The sequence below is a fragment of the Stenella coeruleoalba genome, assembly GCF_951394435.1.
Source record: "Stenella coeruleoalba genome assembly, chromosome: X".
In the NCBI taxonomy this organism is placed as follows: Eukaryota; Metazoa; Chordata; class Mammalia; order Artiodactyla; family Delphinidae; genus Stenella; species Stenella coeruleoalba.
The window spans coordinates 66,005,453-66,011,452 of record NC_137152.1 but is presented as its reverse complement, the minus strand read 5'-3'; positions in this window follow the sequence as shown (position 1 = coordinate 66,011,452).

Below are 6,000 nucleotides of genomic sequence, written 5' to 3'. Positions count from 1 at the left end.
TGATTATGGCTATGGTGTTTTGGATATGACACCATAAGCCCAGGAAAGAAAAGTAAAAATAAAAAATGGAACTATGTCAAAATAAAAAGCTTCTGCATAGCAAAGGCAAAAATTGGCAAAATGAAAAAGCAACATAAGAAATAGGAGGAAATATTTGCAAACCATAATTCTGATATGGGGTTAATTTCCAAAATATATAAAGAACACATACAACTCAATAGGAAAAAAGTAATAATAATCCAATTAAAAAGTGGACAATGGTTCTGATAAACATTTTTCAAAGATACACATATGACCAACAGGTATATGAAAAGATGTTCAACATCACTAATCATCAAGGAATACAGACCAAAACCACAATGAGTTATAACCCCACACCTGTCAGAAAAGCTACTATAAAAATACAAGAGATAACAGGTGCTGGTGAAGCTGTGGAGAAAAGTGAACCCTTGTACACTGTTGACGGGAATGTCATTTGGTACAGACATTATGGGATACAATATAGAGTTTCTTTAAAAAATTAAAAATAGAACTACCATATGATCCAACAATCCCACTTCTGGTTATATATATGAGGGAAATAAAACACTATATTGAAGAGTTACATGTACTCCTATTTTGTTTGAAGTATTATTTACAATAGCCAAGATATGGAATCAACCTGTGTCCATTGATGGATGAATGAATAAAGAAAATATATGTACATAGGGAATATTATTTAGCTATAAAAAGAAGGAAATCCTGCTATTCATAACAATCTAGATGAACCTATAGGGTACTATGCTAAGTGATATTAGGCCAAGAGAGGAGGACAAATACTGTATCATCTCACTGATAAATGGAACAAAAAACAACTCAAAATTGTAGAATCAGAAAGTTCCATGGTGGTTGCCAGTGGCTGGTGGGTGTGGGAAATGGGGTGATGTTGGTCAAAGGTTACAAACTTTAGTTATAAGATAAACAAGTTCCAATGATCTAAAGTATAACGTGGTGACTATAGTTAGTAATACTGTATCGTATCCTCTAAATTTGCTAAGGGAGTAGATCTTAAGCATTTTCACTAAAAATATGTATGTGAGGTGATGGTGATGGATGTGTTAATTAACTTGATTGTGGTAATCATTTCACAATGTGTATGCATGTCAAACTCATTACTTTGTATGCTTTAAATATATATATAGTTTTGTCAATTACACCTCAACAAAGTTGGGGGAAAATGATGCTGAAAGGGGCTTCTCTGGTGGCGCAGTGGTTGGGAGTCCACCTGCCGATGTAGGGGACTCGAGTTCGTGCCCCGGTCCGGGAAGATCGCACATACCACAGAGCGGCTGGGCCCATGAGCCATGGCTGCTGAGCCTGTGCGTCCGGAGCCTGTGCTCTGCAACGGGAGAGGCCACAACAGTGAGAGGCCCGCGTACCACAAAAAAAAAAAAAAAAAAAAAAAAAAAGATGCTGAAAGAAGGGGACATGCTGGAAGAGTTATATTATGTGAGGTCAGAAGATACAGCAAAGGATAATGTTCCACAGGAGGGCCCAGAAGACATCGCATTCACTAGGGCCATGAGGAATGCACTCATGAGAGAGGCACTTTGCATCATTAAAGCGTTCAGTAGTGGCTCTTTCTGCAGGCCAGTGTGGGTAGGAGAGGCCATCAAAAAATTGGATTTTATAGTATCCAAGTCAATGGTGGGGCCTCAAATAATAGAAGTCAGTTTGGGGCACTTAACTGCCAGAAGCCATGAAGTTGTAACTACTGTAATGATTAACAAAGTTGGTTAGGCACCAACGGCAGCTTAACCTTGAGTGAGCTGAGGATATGGTTAACAAAACATGGCATCCCTAGGGGCAAAATATGTGCGTAGGTGATGAAAGTAAAACTTAACAGCTAAAATCAGAAGACAAGAATCTGAGGACGGTTGCTTCCATTAAAGTCATGATTCCTTGCACAATACTTGGATCTGAGCCAGTATTCAAATCCAGAACCTATTGAAGATATGGTCAAGTCCCTATGAGATAGAACCCTGCAACACTGTAAGATATATATATATAATATATATATATAATATATATATATATAATATATATTATATGGAATTTTAGATACGTATGTATACATATCTATACAGTAGATGTACAGTAGAGCTCCCTTCAGTTCTTTCTTAATGGGACATAGAGCCCTTTACTTGTACTCTGCTGTACACTGTGGAAATGGGAATACTCAGATACTTTGAGGACTATTGAACACAGGATCTGACTTGCCATTAATATCCAGAGGACTGAAGCGTCATCACAGTGTCTTTCTTAGTAAGGACTTGGAAGTGCGTAATGGGTTGAATTGTGTCCCCCTCCAAATTTAAATGTTGAAATCTTAACCCCTAGTACCTCAGAACAATACCTCATTTGGAGATAACATCTTTACAGAGGTAATCAAGTTAAAATGAGTTGACTGGGATATATCCTAATTCACTATGACTTGTATCCTTATAAAAATGGTTAATTTGGACACAGAGACATGCATAGAGGGAGCGTAAGACAGCCGTCTATAAGCCAAGGAGAGAGTCATTCCCTCTTAGCCCTCAGAAAAAGTCAACTCTGTCAGCACCTTGATTTTGGGCTTCTAGCCTCCAGAATGGTGAGAGAATGAATTTCTGTTGTTTAAGTCACACAGTTTGTGGTGGCTTAGGCATTTGTCACTTTGCTAGGCAGTCCTAGCAAACAAATACATGTGGAGGGGTAATAAACAGAGTCCTGGTTATAGTTCAGCTTACAGTGGGTCTAATGTATCTTGAAAACCTACCAGTCGAGTCATTTCCTTGACTCCTAAATGTATAGTTGCCAATTACATACTTGGCAGTTGGAGTAATGCTCTGTATGGTTCATGAATGTGGGGTAAGAGCTATTATAGTGGGGAAATCCAAGTGTAAATCTTTGAAACTTCTCCTCCCTCTAGGAAAGAAATAAGAAAAAAATCAATAAATCACCTCTGGGTCCAGTTGGCAATGATTTATACCTCTTTTAAAGATCTAAAGGATGCAGAGGTGACAGTCACACTCATATCTCTGTTTAATTTGTCAGTCTGGCCACTGAGGAAACTGGATGGATCATGGAGAGTAACTGTAGACTAGCACAATGTGATCCAGGTAGTAGCCCCAATTGCAGCTGCTCTGCTGGACATTATATCATTGCCTGATTGGCTTAGTAAGACCTCAGGTGTACTGATTTGGGCAATGGATTATTTTCTATCCAAACAGAAAATAGAAAGAGTTCAAATTTACATGGGACAGACAACAATATTCATTTACCGTTTTGCTCAGGATTATGTTAAATCTTCCATTCTTTCTCATACTATAGTCCAAAAATTCTGGAACACCTGGACACCCCATAGAATATCACACTGATCCATCACATCAGTCACATCATGCTGATCAGGCAGGATAATCAAAAGGTAAATAGTATGCTGGAATGCTTTTTAAGACACATGTATTCCAGAGAATGGAAGATAAATCTTAAAAATATTCAGGAACATGAAACTTCAGTAAAAATTTCAGGAATCCAGTGGTTGAGGGCATGCTGAGACATTGTTCCCTTTATAGAAAAGAAAAATAGCTATGTTTTACATTTTCCACTACACAGAAGCAAACACGATGCCTGGTGGGATTCTTTGGATTCTGGAGCCACATTCCAAAATGAATCCATTCCATTTACTAGGTGACACTAAAGGCTGCCAGATTTCAATAGGGCCTGGAAACAGAAAAGAGTTTGCCAGCAAGTCCAGGTTGTGGTGTCGGTAGCCCTGCTGTTTGTGCCACATAATCAAGAAGATGCTATGGTTTTGGAGGTGTCTGTGATGGAAAAAAATGCAAGGTGAAACTTATGACAGATGCCAGTGTGAGAATCTCAGTGCAGACCCCTGGGATTCTAGACCAAAGCCATACCATCTATAGCAGAGAATTATATGCCCTTTGAGAGCCAGCTTCTGGCATCGTACTGGGCTATAATAGAGACAAAATGCTGTATCATAGGAAACCAAATGACCATGCATCCAGAACTTCCAGTTATAAGTGAGGTTATGGTGAATCTACAAAAAAGTCAAAAAGTCAGACAGGCCCAGCAGCTGTCCATCATAAAATGGACATGGTTATTCTGGGATCAAGCTTGGGTATGACCAGAGTGTATAAGTAAGCTGTGTGAACAGGTAACACATGTCTCTATGTCATCCATCATACTTGCACCTGTACCCTCCCTCAGCTTGCATCTATAGATATATAAAAAGGAGAGAAAGCATGAGATTGGTTTGTAAATAGGTTGGCTCAGTATGCAGCTTCAAGCTTAAAATGAATGGCATTACAGTCACACTCAGTGGCTGCCTTGAAGGAGTATAGCATCCGACCAGGGGATGCACTTCACAGTAAAGGAGGCTCCTGACCATGAAATCCACTGGTCATATTCCCTATTGCACTATCCAGAAGCAGCTGGTTTCAGAGATAGCTTGAACGACCTACTGAAGGCATAATGAAGTGTTAGCTTAGATGCAATACTCTGCAAGATCAGGTGACATCCCTTAAGATGCAGTATATGCATTAAATCAGAGGCTTCTATATGTTGCTTTGTTTTCAATAGGTAAAACACCTATACCCAGAAACCAAGGGATATACTCAGGAGTGGCCTCACTTACCATCACTTCCAATGACTCACTGGGGGCATATATTCTTGTTGCATCAGCTCTGTCCATTGCAGAATTATAGGTCCTGATCCCAAAAGAGGGACATTTTCTTGCCAGGGGATAAAACAACAGTAGTTATTGAAGTACAAGTTATGGCTACTGCCAGGAAACTTTTGACTCATTATGCCTAGAGGCCAGTTATTGTGAAGAAGAGTCACCATCTGGACAAGGGTAATTTAACCTGATGAGCAGGAGGAGGTAGAACTACTTTTCACAATATGAGAAGGAAGGAATATCTATAGAAGACACATGATCCACTTGGGCATCTCTGGATACTCCCTTGCCAGTTTTAACTGTGAAAGGGGTTTGAGGAGGGTATGATTACTAGGGGTTCAAATCCTTCAGGAATTAAGTTAGTACCACTAGGTAAGGCATCAGAACCTGTAGAAGCAGTACTTGAGGATGAGGGGAGTTTAGAATGAATAGTGTAGGAAGCCTACCCATTGTGGCCCTAAGATCAACCACAGTGATGGAGGCTATAGTTTTCCCACTATTCCTTTTATTTATTTTGTTTTTTTATAACCATTTAAAAAGTTGAAGTATAGTTAATTTACAATGTTGTGTTAGCTTCATGTGTACAGCCAAGTGATTCAGTTATATATATATATATTTTTTTTCAGATTATTTTCCATTATATGTTATTACAAGATATTAAATATAGTTCCTGTGCTATACAGTAGGACCTACTTATTTATTTTATATATAGTAGTGTGTATATGTTAACCCCAAATTCCTAATCTATCTCTCTCCCAACCCCTCTATCCCTTTTGGTAACCATAAGTGTGTTTTCTATATCTGTGAGTACATTCCTGTTTTGTAAGTTTACTTGTATCATTTTTTCCTTTTAGATTCCACATATAAGTGATGTCATAGGATATTTGTCTTTCTCTGTCTGACTTTTCACTTAGTATGATAATCTCTAGGTCCATCCATGTTGCTGCAAATGTCATCATTTCAATCATTTTTTATGGCTAATATTCCACTGTGTGTGTGTGTGTATATACACACACACACACACACACACACACACACACACACACATCTTTTTTATCTTTTCATCTGTCGATGAACATTTAGGTTGTTTCCATGTCTAGGCTATTGTAAATAGTGCGGCTATGAACATTGGGGTGCACGTATCTGTTTGAATTAGGGTTTTCTCCAGATATATGCCCAGGAGTGCATCTGCTGGATCATAGGGCAACTCTATTTTTAGTCTCTTAAGGAACCTCCATACTGTTATCCATAGTGGTTGTACGAATATACATTCCCACCAACTG